Here is an 18658-nt window from a genome sequence, read left to right on the forward strand (position 1 = left end):
TCACTAGTGATATTAAGTCATTATTATAACTCTTCAGGCTTTGTATCAATTTATATTTTGTCAGCATTTTATGATTTTGTCCCTAGCTTGTACTTATTTAAGAGTGTTTGATTGTCTTGATTTAATAAATACTGTATTCTTTTTAGCTTGCTAAACTTGTTTGTATTTTACTATGTTGTTTTTTTTTTTTTTTTGAGACAGGGTTTCTCAGTAGCTTTAGAACTAGCTCCCGTAGACCAGGCTGGCCTCGCCTCGAACTCACAGAGATCCACCTGCTTCTGCTTCCTGAGTGCTGGGATTAAAGGTGTGTGCCACCACTGCCTGGCTTAGTTTGCTAAACTTATAAAAGTAGAAAATACACTGTTCTATTCTTTCAAAGTTTATAGCCTAGTGGAAAAAGAGACACACAAAATGAATGTTACAGGTTTACTGTAAGCCACAAGGAAAGTATCTATGTTTTCTGAGCATTAAAAGATGGATGAGGGCATGAGTTGATGTGCTAGGCATGAGAACCAGAGTTCAGATCCCCAGAATGCCATGTGAATGGCAGGTGGGTGTGGTTGAGTGCTTATAGTTCCACCCTGGGTTCTGAGAGCAAGCTGGCTTACAAAGCCAGCCAAATCAGGGAGCTTTGGTTTCTGTTGATGGATGACCCTGTCTCAACTAGTAAGATGCAAGAATGACCAAGGATAATTACCAATATCTGTCTAGGGTCTCCATATATATGCACACATCTGTGTGCTTTTTGAAACAGTAACAAGAGTTAACACTGTTTAAACCAAGGATCCTGATGTTGTAAATTGTCTTTTGAAAGAGCTTATGATTTCTAAGTTTTGTAATTTCCACACCATATATATTACGGCTTAATATATATGCAGAAATTGAATTGTCTTTCTAAGCTAACGGTAGAAAAGCATGTGTCGCTGTTAGACAGTCCTGGACTGAGCAAGGTTCCATCACAGTTTTTCAAGATATTGCAAAAGTACCATGCATTCAGTGGAAACAGTACTTTACATTTTGAATTGTGATCTCTGCCTCACCAGGTGATATTCTTATAATGCTGGGCAAGGACAGCACGCCCAGCTCATCAGCCATGAGTGCATAGGTAAGCACCTATACCCTAAAGTGTACTCACTGTGAAACTGTGATAATCTGTAGCTTACATACAGTTAAGTGTATCCTTTTTTTTTGTCATTTTTAATTGATTTTTATTGAGCTCTACATTTTTCTCTGCTCCCCTCCCTGCATCTCTCCTCCTTTCTAGTAAGTATATCTTTATTTAGCATATTGTCAACGTACTCCGAGAGGAACTGCACGGGATGCTGACTTCATATTAACCTTTCCACTGTCTGATTTCTTTCACCTTTCGTTCTCCATACGTGAGGTTTACATGAGCAGGGAAGAAGGTAGCTATTAGAATTGGATGGTGGGGCTGCGGGATTGGTCCCTGTGAAGCACAAAGCACTGCAAACAATGTAAACAATACCGTACAAGAATTGCTCATGGAGAGGAGGCTTTTAAGTTAATGTAGCCAATGTGTTCTTTGAAAATAGTGATTATGGTTATTAAAAGGGAAGCATTGTACTTAATCTATTACAAAAAAAAAATAAAATAAAAGGGAAGCAGGGGGCCAAGGAGGCAGCTTGGTGCTATCTTACAACCAATAGGATTGAATAGGGTCTCACACAAAGAAGACAGAGAAGGTGGTATGCTTAGACTCTCAGCATTGAGATTCAATCATTCTTGGATTCTAATTAACATTTTGAAATTTTAGAAATATCAAGTCATCATGTCACCCATATCCGTGTTCAACCAAGAGACGAGACATTTGAATCTGATTGAACATTGGAATCTGATTGTCATTTACTACTACTCATGATGTGTATTCATGGTAGATATTCTGTTATTTATTATTTAACACTATTATCTCATTCAAAAATATAAACATTTCAAAATAATTTATGAATACCTGAGAGATGACTTGGTGGAGAAGAGCACATAATATACTCTGTCAGAAGACCCGAATTTAGGGTTCTCAATAGCTATGGTAGATGTAAGTCCAGCCCCAGGGGTCTGATGACTCTGGCCCTGTGGGCATATACACACAAACGCACCCCCCCTTTTAACCCCCTCATAATTAAAAGTACAAAATAAATCTTAAAAAGAAAAAAAGAAAAGGCTGTGAGCTCCTTTAGGACAAAACTGTCTTCCCCCCATGCCTGTTCCTGATGTTGGGATTGAAGCCCTCAATCTTGTCTGCAAAGTTACTCAATTGACTGATTTTAAAATGTATTTTTGTAGGCATTGCTTCTGTGTTCAACAAATGTTTATCCAGCATAATTTTACAATACTGTTACTCAGTTATTTTCTGTTTTTTAAAAATATTAGAGATAAGATATTAATAATTTTAGACTTTGGGACTAAAAGTAAATTACCATAAACAATGAGTCACTTACATCCTTGCCATACATTGAACCCCGGCCAAAGAATTCTAAACAGTTATAGGACCTCGCCCCAATGTCACTTAATTTCCACCACTGCCATCTCCAGCTCAAGCCGAGACAGCTCTGCTGTTCACTTAGCCCTTTCTGTTTCTACGACCTTGTCTCCTCTTCTCAGACTGTGGGTAACATTGCCACATTAATATATCTGAAGTCATGATTTTTTTTTCTCACATTTATTTACACTGTTCCCATTTTGCGGAAAAATCTTTTCCCACCTCTATGTATAGTCAAATGCTGCACATCCTAGAACACCCAACTCCGATTCCATTTCCTTCTGGGTTCTGGCTGAAAGAGAGTGTGAATTGCAAAATCTGTAGTCAAGTGGCTTCTTGGACTCTTGGTGTTGTGTTATCATGAAATGCCAGAGCAGGAAAGCTGTAGACTCTTCCACTCACTAGACTTTCTGGACCAGAGCTCTAAACAGATGCAGCTCTTCTATTCTCAACACGGAATACTCTCTTCTGTATTTCACTTCCTCTCACTGGAAAGCTCATTTTAGAAAAGAGAATTCGTTATTTGCTTAACTTGAGACCAAGAACCTTGCTTTAAATTCTTTAGTTTTCATAAAATGTCAATAGTTTGCTTGTCAGTCCTTTCTGTTGTAGTGACTTCTTACTTTGCAGATAAGAACAATGATGTAAGTCTGCCATGGTTATATGTACTTGTCATCTCAGTGCTTGGGAACCCAGGCCTCTGACTTCAAAGCCAGCCCAGGTTATTTAGTGAACCATGTCTCAAAATAAATACATAAAATAGACTAAAATTTTAAATCGAAATATATGCCCATTCGTAAAGATATTAATGACCAAATATCATGATGTATTTGTTTAAAAGGGATGCGGTGTTAACTTGTGTATGTATGTTTTTTTTTTGTTTTTTTTTTTTTAAGTCAGAGTCTCATATATTCCAAGCTGGCTTTGAACTAATTGAGGGTAGCCTTGAACTCCTGATCTTCCTGGTTTGTTTTTTATCTCCAGTGGGATTATTGGCTTATATTGCCTCACCTTTTATGTGGTGTTTTGGGTCAAACCTAGACTGTTTTTATATGTTGGACAAGCACTTTACCAAGCGGGCTACATGCCCTGCCCCAGAGGTATTTTTAATAGCATTGATAGTAACCATTTATTCCTAAAGCTTTATTGAACACAGAATAATGAGAAACAACAAAATGTAATTGAAAAAAATTCATTCTGTTTTGGATTTGGCTTGTTTGCAGTGTTAACAAGACTAATTTAAGTACAAAAGTAGACATTACATAATTCTTATAATGTAAATTTCTAAGGAGATGAGCTATTATTTTTTAAAAAAATTTTTTTTAGTGGATAAGGATTTATTGTTTTCAGTGGATAAGGATTTATTGCAGGAAAGTGTGTGTGTATGTATGTATGTATGTGTGTGTATATATATATATATATAGTGTGTGTGTGTGTGTGCGAGCAAGGAAGGTACTTGATCTATAGCACCACCCCCATGCAGCAGATTTTATTATGATTTTATATTTATTAGAGATATGGCATAATTCTTTAGATTATTTAATATTTTATATGTTTGTGTTTATATGTGAGCATGTACACATCATATTATGCGTGGAGGTCAGAGAACAACTTGTCTGAATTGGTCTTCTCCTTGCACCATGTGAGTCCAGAGGCTCAAGCTCAGATGCTTGGTGGCAAGAACCTTTACCCACTGAGTGATCTCAGCAACAGATAAATATGATAGCATCCTGTTGTTTCGGTTCATCAGGCATTACTGAGAACTGCCTTTGTGAAGTCTTGGGTTGTAACATTTTTTGAATATGTCCGTTTTAAAGTATGTAAGTAAAACAGCTAGAACCATTGGACATACATGCCTCTATAATGCCTTTGCAACGCAGAATGAGTGAAATCGGGGCGTTAGAGAGCGACTTCAGCACCTCTTGGTGAGTAAAGCCTGGGCTCCATGCCTGTGGCTGAGGATTCATCATCTGCTGAGCTGTATGCAGAGGTGACACCAAGGTGAAAGCAGGCCTGCAGAATGGTTGGAAATCATTGATATTCTAACTTGGAGGCTGTAAATGGCTCAGTGGCAGATGGAGTCTTTGTCAAGGAAGAAAAATGGCAGCTTTCTGGTGCGGAGATGGTTTGCTAGCACCTCAGCACACAGGCTGTGACCTTCTTGGATTCCCAGGCTCTTGTAGCGCTAATAAAATGTCCTCGGCTTTTATTCCCCAAAAGTAGATAAATAGTAGTCATTACATCTGAGTCCAAATTGAGGTGTTTGATTATGAAGAAACATAAACATGTTTTATTGTCTACTCTTTGAGGAAGTAGGCTTTTAAGAAAATTTGCATTTCTTGTCATCAGAAAGCCTGTGTTTTTCAGTCGATTTGCAAGATTAAAAGCACCTAGTATAGTTTCAAAATCTTTGTTTTAGGATAAAAGATTATTACAGTTTGAAGGTATTAGAAAATCTTAGCCTGACACATTTAGTTTACAGATAAAGAGACCAAGTGACTTAGGCTGATTTATTCAGTACCTATTTTGCCAGTTCACCATTAGGTCTCAAACCTAGGACAAATGGTGCCTAGGCCAGGTTCTACCAGCACCCCTCAGTCCCTACCCTAAACTTCTTCAGTCCCTCAGCTGCCCTTCCCTACACAGTCCAGCCAGTTTTGTCTGCCCTCCACCCTCCTGGCTCTCCCCATTTCCCTCTCCTCACATGTCCCCCTATGGTCATGTCTACTGTGGACTCATCTCTCAGATGTTTCTGCCTCTGCTGTGCTCTCTCTCATGTCTGTAATAAACCTTCTTCTCCACCAGACCTCGGAGCAGTCATGGTCTCATTTTTTTCTTTCTCTTTTCCATTGATTCATGACTCACAGATTAATGAAGTTATTTTTAATTTTACAGATACTACTTTAAGTAAAATTAAAAATCACCATACAAGGAACATACTTAGTTATAGTAGCTGCATAAAGAAAATAACTATAGCCTTTCATTTATTATCCAGTTTCAGGTATTTTTATTAGAAAGAATTGCAGTTTTCATTGCTGTCTGATCACTAGAGTGAATAACAATTCTGCACTTGTTTGTACGTGGACTATGAAGAGATGTGGGCTTTGTTAAGTGTGTGCCGTAACCGAGCCGGGTAGACAAGTCTCAAGCCTAGCATGGTTCATCCTACAGCTCTGGACTTTCTGCTACTATGGGAGCTCTGTGCATTCAGCAGTTGCTGCACTTTGAAGTTTGATCTTTTTGCTCTGCTTGCAGTCCACGGGGAGAGCCAGAAGTGCGCCACAGTCTGTCAGCTGTGAAGTCACGAGGCTGAAAAGCAGTAATCTGTATCACACTGTGTTGCTGACCTGAGTTTATCAGTGAGACGACAAAGTGCATTTCCACCCAAGACATTTGACCTCCCGTCGGTTTATTGGGATATAACCTGATTATGAATTGAGCAGCATTTGTTTTATGTTGTAAATTTTAGAAATTTTAGAAATGCTACATTTAATGTTAAAGTACTTTAAAGAGTTTAATACTTAAAGAGGTTGTATTCTGAAATATTTTGGAAATTTGTTGTATGTGTGAGAACTTACTTTTGACTTCTAGTGGAATGCTGGTGCCTGTGAGAGTTCATTATCATGTAGAGTATGTTCAGTTGAACAACTAACCTTATTGGAGGGAGAGTCCTAGCAGAACACCTAAAATCTATTATAGCACTTGGCAATCTCTAGAGCAGTGCTTCTCAACCTCCCTAATGCTGCGACCCTTTAATACAATTCTCATGTTGTGGTGAACTCCAACCATAAAATTTTCGTTGCTACTTTCTATCTGTAATTTTGCTACTGTTATGAATTGTAATGTAAACATTTGTGTTTTCTGATGGTCTAAAGTTACCCTTGTGACAGGGTTGATATCAAGCCCTTCAAAGGAGCCATAACCCACAGGTTGAAAAGGGCTGCTCCAGAATTAGAGAAAGGCTGCTCCAGAATTAGAGAGAAAGGCCTCTAGCTTGGAGGGTGTGCACTTTTGCATGCAGAACTTCAGAGACTGACTTGTCACCCAGTGTCTGCAAGAGTGTGGCTAAAGGAGATACAGGAACATGCTGTCTGTGTATAAAGCTAAAGGTATGGGTCTTAAAATTATTATTATTATTATTATTATTATTATTATTATTATTATTATTATTATTATTATTATTACAGGGTTTCTCTGTAGCTTTGGAGCCTGTCCTGGAACTAGCTCTTGTAGACCAGGCTGTACTCACAAGAGATAAGCCTGCCTCTGCCTCCCAAGTGCTAGGATTAAAAGTGTGCACCACCACCGCCTGACTCCGGGAGCTTTCAAATCATTCAGCAGAGTGATTTTAATTAATTATTTTAATTACTTATTTTAAATGAGAGAAAATAAGTTTGAGCTAAAATTTTCCAAAATTCTGAAACGACTTTTTTTAAAATTACAACGTTGCTTGGCCTATTAGCTTATGCATATTCTCTAGTTCACTCTTGTCTCTTAAATCAACCCATTTCTATTATTTTATATTTTACCATGAGGCTCCATGACTACTGGCAAGGTTCCAGCTGACAACTCATGTCTTTCCCCTCTGGCCTCTACAAGGCATCTTTCTCCTTTGTTGAAGTGACTTTTGGTGGCACACACCTTTAATCCCAGCACTTGGGAGGCAGGGGCAGGTGGATCTCTGTGAGTCTGAGGCCAGTCTGGTCTACAGAGCTAGTTCCAGGACAGGCTTGTGTGACTTATTCTATGGGTAAAAGACAAAATAATGTCCAATATGCTGTGTGACAATTGATACTATGAAGAAAAATGAAGCAAATTAAGGGCCATAAGTGCAGGGTGTGAGTCGACGCCTGTTGTAGAGTGCTCATGAGAGGCTCCTCTGATCAGATGGCAGCTGAGCCACCTGAGCTCCACTGAAGGCCACTGTTGGGCACCGTCCCGGTGGATGAACTCTGTGACGCTGAGGACAGTGCTACTGGAGAGGTTTTGTAGTATTTGGGTCTTTTTTTGTTGTTTCGCTTTTGAGACAGGGCTTCACATTGCTTTGCAGACTGGCCTGGAGCTCATTATGCAGCCTAGGCTGCCTTCAACTTCATGACAGTCCTCCTGCCTCTTGAATGCTGTTGTTCAACCAGCGTTTTCCTAAGTAGTTTTGTCAGACACTGGTTGTATGGAGCATTACTTAGAAAGAAGTTTCTGTGGATAAGTAAAAGGGAGGTGAGGTGTAAGATTAACTTTAGGCCAGGCACATTCTGGTAATGGCAGTTTGGAAAGCTTAAACAGGAAGATTGTCAGTTCAAGGCTAAGATCCTGTCTCAAAAGAAAGAAGGGATAGAGGGAGAGAATAGTGATGAGGAAGGAGGGGAAAATAAAAAAAAATTGTTAAACAGGCTTTGTGTTATTTAGCAGCTCTTTCTGGGCATCTTTTACAGTACTAATGTGTTTATGAATCTACAACATATTTGACCCTTCAAACACTGTCTTAGGAAACTACATCCTTCGTGCCGTGGTATGTGCACGCTAGGCAGCACTGCAGGGCAGTGAAGTGTTCTCCAAGCTGGCTTGTCGCACAGTCTCTAGTTCCCATGGCAATCCCTCCTGCCTGTTCTTTCATCGAGATGTTCCTTTTTTCCTTTCTTTTTTTTTCTCAATATATCTCAAATACATTCTTTCTTATCTGTTTATGATAAATCTCTGCTAAATCTCCTCATGTGTGTGTTGTGACAGTGCCTATTCTGTATCCCAGACTGGCCTCAAGTTTATGGAAATCCTCCTGTCTCAGTCTCTCAAGTGCGGGGTTCCAGGTGCGAGCACCCGTACCCAGCCGGATGCTCAAGTGTTCATGTAGGTTTGCATGATGTCTCATTTGGCCTGTAGCCATAAGCTGAGTAACTGGTGCTCATGCTGTGTCCCGTTTGTTCATCCTTGTCTTAGTGATGATTTAATTGATATCACAGATCTAACTAGGTCATTCACCTGCCCAGATCCTGCACTGACTTGCACAATAGAGTTCATGTCACTCACAAGTCTCATGAAATCATACATGAACTGCCCCTTGTATCTGAAGTCGTACCTCTCAGCCTCTTGTACTACTTACTGCTCCCTACATTTAAAACCATTTAACTGTATTAAAGAAGGTCCTGTGTGTGGAGCCTCCCCTTCTTCAGAGCTGTGTGACACACGCTTCTGCAGAGAGCCAAACCCTCCCCGCTTGGGTTTTGTTATGGTTTTGTTTTGTTTTGTTTTGTTTTTGAGACAGGGTCTCACTCTGTAGCTCTGGCTTTCTTGGAACTCTCTATGTAGACTAGACCGGCTTCAAACTCACAGAGATCCAGCTGCCTCTGCCTTTGAGTGCTTGTAATTAAAAATATGCATCATCTCGCCAGGATAATTTTTTTATTTTTAAAAGTTTTAGAGTGCCTGCCGTCTATAAGAACTTTTTAGATCTTCCTGGGTAAACCAGGTACTCATGCATAAATTACATCAGAACACTAAGTGTGATGAAATAAAATTCAGTCTGCCCTCCCCACTCCATGCACTGTGCTTTATAATTGTGTTAAAAGCTAATCACATAAGCAGATACGATAAGAGCTGAGATTAGCTAAGTATGGAAAGACCTCTCAAGTTCTCTTTCTCTCCTTAAAAAACTGATGGATTATAGATTAAAATAGCTGTAAAGTTTCAAAAAGAAAACTGGAAAATTATGAGCCCAGACTTGGGAATAAATTCTCTATGTGGCACACACAGACAAAATGTTATCTCTAAAGGGAAACAGTCAATCGGGAATCACCAAACTTAAAAGAAATTTACTTTTCAAAAGACCCTGTCAGGATAATAAAAGGTCCACCATGGAGTGGGGTGGGGCTCCCAAGTCCCACACACAGTTGATCTCTGCTGAGGGAAGAAGGGTCTGTTTTGTTTGTGGCCACTTCAAGCCTTCCTGCCACCAATTCATGATGCTTCTAGTTTGCAGATAAGGACATGACCAGATGGACTTGGTGTGTTAAGAAATAGCTATATAGTTTTTTTTTAAAGATGATAAAGGGATACTATGAGGAAATATTTGAAAGCTACATATCTGAGAATTTCTAGAGCATAAAATTGTGTGTCACAAATCAATCCTGAGAATGTTAACTGTATGGTTAAACATGGACCAGACAACAGCTTTTACTGTGTAGATACTTTCTGAGCCAATGAAGAAATGATTAATTTCCCCAGACACCAGGAAAACCCCAAAATGACTTTCCATTCCTCACCAACGAGAACAGTTAAAATAAAATTTAGGGCCTGGGAAAATGGCTCAGTGAGTAGGAGCATTTGCTGTGTAAGTGTGAGGACTTGTGCAGATCCTTCAGATCGTGTTTAAAGCCATGTGTGCTCATGCATAGGCTGCAACCCCAATACTGGGGAGTGTGGAAAGCAAAGGAATACCTGGGACTTGCTGGAACTTTTAGAGGACACTATACATCCTCCTCGGCCTCCACACACACAGCTTCCAGGATACACATACACTGCACATGTATACCGCACACACAAATCAAAAAATGTTTAGTGTAGTGATAATAACACATCCTGACAAGAATGTTGAGAAATTGCTTTCCAAGTACATTACTGGTGGAATAGTAAAATGGTACAGCTATTCTGAAAAACAGATTTGGCAGTTTATCTCTCTCTCTTTTTCTGTCCCTATCTTCCTGTCTTTGTCTCTCTCACACACAAAGACACACACGTTATTATATATCTAGAAGTCACATTTCTGACCATTTATTTATCTCACAAAATAAAAAAGCTTTTATATATACATGGGAACTTGAATATGTCCATAGTAACTTTATTTATAATACACCCAAACTAGAAACAACCAAAAAGACTAACAACACATGAATATAATATACATATAATATTGTACATTCCTACATGGAACACTGCTAAGCAATAGACAGCCATTAACTGCTGATACATCCAACAACTTGCTTCCACATCCAGTATATTTGAATAAAGGAAATGAGCCAATCATAAAAGGCGATTGTATCAAGAGTCCATTTCTGTCCTGTCTCAAAAGGGCATATATGATAGCAATATGTAAGCCAGAAAAAAAATTCTGTGGCTATTAGGGCTTAGAGATGTAGAGGAGAAGGGCTTGGGTGTAACTTAAGAGTACAACTAGAGGCCTTTTTGGTAGTTTGGTTGCATGGCAGCATGCAAAGGCGTTTATAGCTAGCTCTTGGTTTTGAAGTGCAGGCACCATATACTAAGTGTAGTCACTAGGGAACAGTGACTGATGCGTGACTGATGTGTGGGACTTCATTGTATCATCTTGTCGTTTCCTACAAATGCAGACATTTCAAAAGAAAATGCTTTTGAAAATTGCTGTACTGTGAATTGAACTGAGGGAGCCTTGCACATGTTAGGCAAGCAGTCTACCACGGAGTTATCCTCCAGCTTTTTTTTTTAAAACTTTTTGTTTGGTAAGAGTCTCACTAAATTGCCTAGTCCAGGTAGCCCTTGAACTTAGAACCTTCCTGTCCCAGCCTTACAGGAGCTGTTGTTACTGACCTTTGCTACCAGACTGGGTCAGCTCTTCCTGCTTTCTGTTCACTTCTGAGAGTAAAAGTATTCACTTCCTCATTCAAGACAAGACTTTATCCATACTTTACAATTTGTGTAGCCTTCTACCTCCTCTATAGATTTTCTTCACTGATATATGTAGCACATATCCAATGTTTCCCTCATGTGTATTTTTCTTCATTGTCAGCTGTAGACTTGCCCCATCCTAACTAAGATGATAAACAGAAGCATAACGGTTATACCATCTGTGACATCTCCATCTGTGACGTCTCTTGAGTCGAGTTGGCATAGAAAAAATATCTCATTCTTTTTAACTGCTGTGTGCTATTTCATAATAGAAACACGTTATAGGGTCTGGAGAGATGGCTCAGAGGTTAAGAACACTCACTGGCTTTTCTTCCAGAGGTCATGAGTTCAATTCCCAGCTCACCACCATCTGTAATGCGGTCTGGTGCCGTAATGTGGTCTGGTGCCCTCTTCTGGCATGCAGACAGAACGTAATAAATAATGTATTAAAAGGGGGCGGCTGGGCAGTGGTGGCACACGCCTTTAATCCCAGAACTTGGGAGGCAGAGACAGGTGGATCTCTGTGAGTTCAAGTTTAGCCTGGTCTACAAGAGCTAGTTCCAGGACAGGCTCCAAAGAAACCCTGCCAAGAAAGAAAGAAAGAAGGAAAGAAAGAAAGAAAGAAAGAAAGAAAGAAAGAAAGAAAGATGTTATAATCTTTTATTTTTTTTAAAATTTATTTATTTATTAAAGATTTCTGTCTCTTCCCCTAATCTTTTATTTATTTCACATTTCCAGCCTTTTCATTCTACCTTCAGCTTTGTTAGTATGATTCTTTTTTTTAAAAAGATTTATTTATTTTATATATAAAACATTCTGCCTCCATGTATACCCACAGGCCAGAAGAGGACACCAGATCTAATATAGATGGTTGTGAGCCATCTATAATATATATGTGTGGTTGCTGGGAATTGAACTCAGGACCTCTGGAAGAGCAGCCAGTACTCTTAACCGCTGAGCCATCTCTCCAGCCCCCTTAGTTTGATTCTTTATGCCCACAATTTCAGAGCTTTCCTTGATTAGATATCTGTAAGTGGAATTACCATGTAATAAGTTTCATGCAGTTTTTACTTTATAACATACCTACTAGCTTTGTATTGTCTGATAGCTTCCTATATTTATTATACCAGTTTACACCACCTGTGTCAAATGTTTTCTGGTTCTGCATGTTAAGTATTTGCTTAGTTCTTCCTTTCCTAGTACCTATCTAGAACTTGTTATAAAGTCTAACAGATTTTACCATGCAGGTTTCTATGGCCATGTGACTGAACTTTCCCAGTGTTGTCTGATATTAGAAGATAAGCAGAGTCTTGTTTGCTTAGTGTTGGATGAGAGGTTTTACCGCTATAATGTATATTTACATATATATGTTATATATAATCTGTAAATTATATAGTATGTATTTTCTCTATTTTTATAAATCTGCACATATGTAATTTTCTCTACTCTGACTAGTCAACATATTAAAATGCATTATTTTTGTAGCTTTCCTATTCATCTGTTTGTTTCTTTTTTTCAAGACTCTAATTACAGAATCCTATTATTTCTTAAACTAGCTCAGTAGACAAAAATCCACAATATCCTTCTCAGAAAGTCATTGCTGGCCTAGTGATGGTGGCGCATGCCCTTAATGCCAGCACTCGGTAGCCAGAAGTAGGTGGATGCCTGTGAGCGCCACGCCAGCCTGGTCTACAGAGGCCATTCCAGGACAGTTATGACTGCTATACAGAGAAACCCTGTCTTGAGAATCAGAAAGATGCCAGGCGGTAGCTGTACATTCCCAGCTCTTGAGGCACAGGCAGGAGGATCTTTGTGAGTTTGAGACCAGCCTGGTCTACAGAGCGAGTTCCAGGATAGGCTCCAAAGCTACAGAGAGACCCTGTCTTGAAAAATAAAATATAAACTATAAAAAGATAGCCAAAACGAAAATAAAAAAAGGAATTCATTCCTGTTCCAGTTTGTCCTATTAAAACCATTAGGTCTGTATCTTTGTATGAGCATATGTGGGTGTGCATATGCCATGGCCAGTGTGCAGAATCAGAGGACGAGTTGGCCCTCTCCTTCCTCTGTGTGGGTTCTGGCATCGAACAGATTGCTTGACAGCCACACCTTTACCCACTGACCATTTGTCTGGTCCTTGTTTTTAGATCCGTTAGCCAATTCTTATTCTAAAAGCAAACCACAGCCTCAAAAACCATACTTGTACTTTTGAGGTGCCTTGATTTTTACTTTTCTCTCTTCTGTACTGGTCTTCATGGCATTTTATTTAAAGAAAGGACTCCTCCTTAAACCATTAAAATTGTTCCCTTTAGGTACTTAACATTTCCCAATGTATTATAGAAGGATTATTAGTCCTTCCCTTACTTCTTGCTTGACTATTAATTTCCAAAGAAAAATTCATATGAATGAGGCTTTAAATAATTAAGCAGGAGGTAGTCAGTAGATTTGGGTACCACATTGGGCTATCAATGGTTTAGTGTTTCATGACTCATGAGATGTTGTAGTATCAAAATGACTGGAATGAGTACGTTAATGTACTTTGTTCTCTCTCTCTCTCTCTCTCTCTCTCTCTCTCTCTCTCTCTCTCTCTCTCTCTCTCTCTCTCTTTTCGAGACATGGTTTCTCTGTAGCTTTAGAGCCTGTCCTGGAACTCAACTCTGTAGACCTGTACACCAGGCTAGTCTCGAACTCATAGAGATCCGCCTGCCTTTGCCTCCCATGTGCTGGGATTAAATGTATACGTCACCACTGCGTGGCTATTTTTCCTTTTCTTTTCCATTCTTCCCTCCCTCCCTCCCTCCCTCCCTCCCTCCCTCCCTCCCTCCCTTCTTTTTGATTTTCCAATACAGGGTTTTTGTGTAGCTAACCCTGGCTGTCTTGGAACTTGCTCTATACACAGATTGGTCTTTAACTCAGAAATCCACCTGTGTCTGCCTCCCAAATGCTGGGATTAAAAGTGTGTTCCCCATTGCCAAATCATAGTCTTAATCTTTAATGCACAGAAGATTCTGGTTGGTAAGTTTGGCTGGGTCTGAGAGTTTGCGTTTTGTAAAAGTCCTTTCAAGGGCTTTTGGCTGTCCCCTGTGTTTGATTAGCTAAGAGTCCAATAAACTGAGTGGTCCCCCGTAGAGTTGCTCCCTTCGCTCCAAATAAAAGTAATGTTTTCACATTGATATAGACTTTGGTTTTGTTTATTTCTGTACAGTTTCATTGATATTTTGCTCATTAATGGAGATTTGTGCATTTCAGTAAGTATTGATTATTGGTTAGTTATTGCTCTGAGGTTCTAACATCTGTTTAAAACCATCCCTCTGGGTCAGCATCATGATGCTTGAGCAGTGCAGGTTAACAGAGGACTTGGGTTGTGCTCCATCAGTGTGCTTCCCTGCTGAGTGATCCCCTCAACCTCCAGAGTTTATAGTGGCCTCAACAGCTGTGAGCCAGTCACAGGCAGCTCCCAGAAAGTTGAGCTTCACAAAAGCAGTATTTCATTCATTTTTCTGGTAGAACTAGAATTCATAATTACTCTTTGTTATTTTTAGGATATTATTCTAATTTAGACATAAGTGTGATACTAACATGGCAATAGGAAACAACTTCTAGTTTAACTTTGGCCATTTGTCGCTATAGGCACTGTCCTTTCCACCTCTGAAAGGCAAGAGTTGGTGCCCACAGCCTTGTCTGCACTGGAGGTGAGTGGAGACCAGTGCCTCTGAGTGGACAGCCAATGGGATGGATGGTCTGTGCTTAACTAGATGGTACTTCAAAGGGTGAAAATGGACTGGGTGTTCACACTTCAAGTTTAGTAATGCCAAATAAATCATAAATCTTTGAGTAAAGTTTCAGAATTATTTCATTTCTGACAAATGCATTTAGTAATCAACATATTGTAGAGCCCAATGTAAAACCTTTTGGGAGAAATGTGGTTTTTATTTAGAAACATTAAACTAATTTTCATGCTGATAGTTAATATACAGCCCTATATTATTACATGTAATAATTATCAGTAGTAGAAAGTTCTAGAGGACTTATTAAAAGTAAAAATTTAATTAATATTTCTTAATTCTTACTCATCATTCACATTGTACTGAAAGTGTGCATATGGAATTTACATTAAACGTTGGTCAAATTTTCCCACCAGATCTAACTCGTCTTTAGAAGTCACCCTTTTATGTTTTTTTCTGGTTGCAGCCATTGATTTTCTTTTTAAAGGTACATTAATAGTGCTGATGAAGCAGTGCATTAAAAATAAATGTGGGGAATAAAAAGCAATGCTGTATAATATTAGAGTCTCGGTTTTCCTTTCCCAGTAAATTCTTCAATCTAAAGGGCAAAAATACTGAAGCAGTCGAGGGAAAAAAAGGCCAAAGAAGGAACAAATGATGCAAAAAGAAAATGACACTGAGGTCCCTGTTTAATACACATGTATTTCAGGTTGATAGTTGCTTTCATTAGCAGATCTCATTGTTATGCAACGTCTGTTCCTCTGCAGCAAAATGGATTTTGTATTCACAGGCCCTGAGTGTGTATCTTCTCTTAGGTACTGGAAAGGACATCTTTCTTTGGTTTACTTTTACCATTTTGTTAAGGAAAAGAAGGAAAATTGAATTACATTCTTTTGTTGGTAAATTTGTTTTTAAAACACCTTTAGATTTGTATTATGAATGTTTTCTATTCTCTAGTGTAAGCAATTATAAGATGGCTAGTAATGCAAACATGTTAATTAAATAATTTTTTTATATTTATTGAGCTCTTCATTTTTCTCTGCTCCCCTCCCTGCCTCTCCTCTTCCCTCTTCAATTCTCCCCCAAGTTCCCCATGCTCCCAATTTACTCAGGAGATTTTGTCTTTTTCTACTTTCTACTCCCCATGTAGATTATATCTATGTAAGTCTCTCTTAGTGCCTGCATTGTTGTCTAAGTTCTCTTGGATTGTGGTTTGTAATTATAATTTTTAATTGAATAACAAGCTCAATTTTTTATTAGGTATGTAAGCATATGTTTAACCTTTTTGAATATTGGGAATGATTTTTTTATTGCAAGAAAATATGATAAGTTCTGAAAGCTGCTACCTTTTGCAATAGCAAAAATTGTATATAGAGAGCATCACAACTTGAGTTTTCGTAAAATAGATCTGAAATCTGTTTTACATTTGAGGTGAACAGTAGACAGCAATGCAGACAGGCCGAGTGCCTACAGCCAGTGAATACAGGCATGGATCAAACTGGAGTGGACACAGCTGGCATTCAGGCATTTTGCAGTTTGATAGTACTTTACTAAGTCCCTTGGTTTGGGGTAATGTTCTCAAAAATTGTCCCCACATGAGAATCTGGGTTTGTGTAAGTACGAATTAGTTTTGTCACATGCAAAAAATATGTGTTGTAATAACTGACCTTTTGGTTCACTTAATGCAATCCTAACAATATCTTGGCTACACTGACGAAACAGGATGTTACAATATGTACAACAGGTTATTAATGCAGCATTTTGAGTTAATTTGTACTGAGGGTGTTTGCTACATATTGAGTTCTATTCATTGTGAGCAATGTTCTAAGCTATTAGAACTTATTATTAAACTTGGTGAAGGAAAGGTTTGTGGGCTCAAATGAGAGAGAGAGAGAGAGAGAGAGAGAGAGAGAGAGAGAGAGAGAAAGAGAGAGAGGATGATGAGAGTGAGAGAAGCGATGGGCAGCAAAAGAATACTCTGGGCAGTCATAGGACATAAAGTTAGCATCTTTACGAGACACAGAGACTCACTCCACTGTGGCTGTTTGATTTGCTATTTATTACATATTTATTTCTCATGAAAATCAGAGTATAGTTGTGATGAATTTTTAATTGTATTCAATCCAGGTACGTAGCAGTTGACAGGGAGTAATATTTCAGGGTTTTCTTCTTTTGATGATGTAATTGGGTGTTTCTGTATTCTTCGTTTTGTTGTCTTTCCCCAGATTAGTAACTTAAAAAAGTAAGCTCTGCATGTGCAAACACAAACGCTAATTTCTTCAAGCTCCATGTGGAGATGGGTTTGTCTCCCAGAATTAGGAATGCCAGACTGAATAGGAATAAAATTTATCATAGCTTCGCTCACAGCCAGACAAGTGGAACAAGCCCATGAAAGGCCATAGATGCAAGAGGGGCTGGAGTTCTCTGTGAAGTACCTGCGTTTACATCCTAAAGTCTTCTTCCCGCCTTTCTGAAGCCACACCTTTCCCTGAATACTAATATACTCAGCCTGTAGGACAGACTAAATTTGGATCATGAAACTGAATTTAGCTGGGCAGTGGTGGAGCATGCCTTTAATCCCAGCACTAGGGAGGCAGAGGCAGGTGGATCTCTGTGAGTTTAAGACCAATCTGGTCTATAGAGTGAGTTCCAGGACAGGCTCCGTAGCTACTGAGAGACCCTATTTCAAAAATCAAAAAGAAAAAAGAAAACTGTGAATTTAATAAAAATATATAAGGATTCAAATGAGATAAATTAGATTTTTTTGGCCATATGACTTATTAAGTCAATTGTCTTTTATTATGTTATGGCTATGGCTTTTGCTGAGGAAATTATAAAGGACGATGACATAGGAAATCCATTTTTCTAACTAAGTTCTGAAAATTGCTGAGAAAAGTTTATTGAAATATCAGATATCAAATTTGTCTTCATTGTGGAAACTAGGTAATTCATTGGGTTTGTGAATTGGCATCTTACGGATGAGAGCAAGGATTTTGGAAATTGTCTGCTTCTCTTGCTGGCTAACTAGAGGTGTAAGCCTAGTATCATGACGTGTATGAACCTAGCGACAGCATTTCTATATTCAGCTTTACCGTGCATTGTACTTTTCTCGCATTGTACTTTGAGACAGTACCTGTATCTTCCTGTATGTAGCTTTCTGTGTGTTAGGACTGCAGGTGTGCTTCCACATCTGGCCATTGGTTTTCTTATTTATCTATAATTAAATGGAAAGACTCTCTTTCCTACTGGTTGTGAGCCCTGCCATGTTCTTCTGTCATAAGATGGGACATCAGTAGTGTTTATTGCAGAACGGTTTTATTTGCTCCTATGTGTGATTGTAAGTCTGGGTGAGTATGATGTGGGTGTGTGCTTACGGGGGCACTGGCCTGACACTGTGCACGTGTGAAGGTGAGAGGGCAAACTTGAGGAATCTGGTCTTCTTTCCTGAGTTTCAGGGATCAAACTGTGACCGTTAGTTCAGGGTGGCAACCTCTTTTATTCACTGAGCCATCCCATTGGCCCTTTCATCCAGCTGTTAGATCTCTTTTAGTATGGTTAGATTTGCCAGGGAGGGGTCTCTTTTGGAGGCTTTTGTCTTTGTAGCCCCCATAATTCCAGTTAGCTATGTTAAATGCACCCTTTGCAAGTATCCCAGTGAGAAGATGGGATGAAATGCACCTGAGGAAGGGAAAAGAGCCTTTTGTCATCTAAGTCACATGCTGCTGTGTATAGCCACTGTCCCTTTGTCTCAATTATAAGGTCTCTTTAGAATGCGCTCAATTCTCTCTCTCTCTCTCTCTCT

The 18658-nt window shown here is 39.1% G+C and overlaps 1 protein-coding gene across 13 annotated transcripts in view; it reads left to right on the top strand.

The window, feature by feature from the left end:
• Baz2b (bromodomain adjacent to zinc finger domain 2B) overlaps positions 1–18658 on the top strand; it is a 321551-nt gene that overhangs the window by 186784 nt on the left and 116109 nt on the right. Inside the window, exon 5 of one of the 13 annotated variants that reach the window (XM_050122560.1) lies at positions 14762–14823. The exons of the other annotated variants lie outside the window; for them this stretch is intronic. The gene's annotated coding sequence lies outside the window, so the exon portion shown is untranslated. The remainder of the gene's footprint in view (positions 1–14761; positions 14824–18658) is intronic. 13 annotated transcript variants of the gene reach the window in all.

This window comes from Alexandromys fortis, unplaced genomic scaffold (genome assembly GCF_014885135.2).
Source record: "Alexandromys fortis isolate MF-2015 unplaced genomic scaffold, M_Fortis_MF-2015_v1.1 scaffold_8_9099976_23576923, whole genome shotgun sequence".
Classification (NCBI taxonomy): Eukaryota; Metazoa; Chordata; class Mammalia; order Rodentia; family Cricetidae; genus Alexandromys; species Alexandromys fortis.